Genomic DNA, 318 nt, shown 5'->3' with positions numbered 1-318 from the left:
AAAGGCATTGAAAAGATGTCCTTTGAGTCACTTTTAACTCAACTTTTTAAAAGTGTACAATTTTATAAACATGAATCATACTCCTATAAAGAAGTATTAACAAGCACAAATCTTTGATCAGGAAGGTTGATGGATACTCTATATACATCCCTGTACTTTTAGGGATTAGCAATGCTTTTTTGGATGGGACTGTAAACAGCCCAACTGTTTGCTTAAGACTAGGCAGAATGCAATTTATCTTCTACTTGGTTTGCAGAAAATGGCTAGGTAAACTTTACAACATTCTCCGGTATTTCCATTCTCTTAAGACTTGGCTGG

The sequence above is a fragment of the Propithecus coquereli genome, unplaced genomic scaffold (assembly GCF_000956105.1).
Source record: "Propithecus coquereli isolate 6110/MARCELLA unplaced genomic scaffold, Pcoq_1.0 Scaffold415, whole genome shotgun sequence".
Taxonomy (NCBI): Eukaryota; Metazoa; Chordata; class Mammalia; order Primates; family Indriidae; genus Propithecus; species Propithecus coquereli.
Note: the sequence above shows the minus strand (reverse complement) of the source record.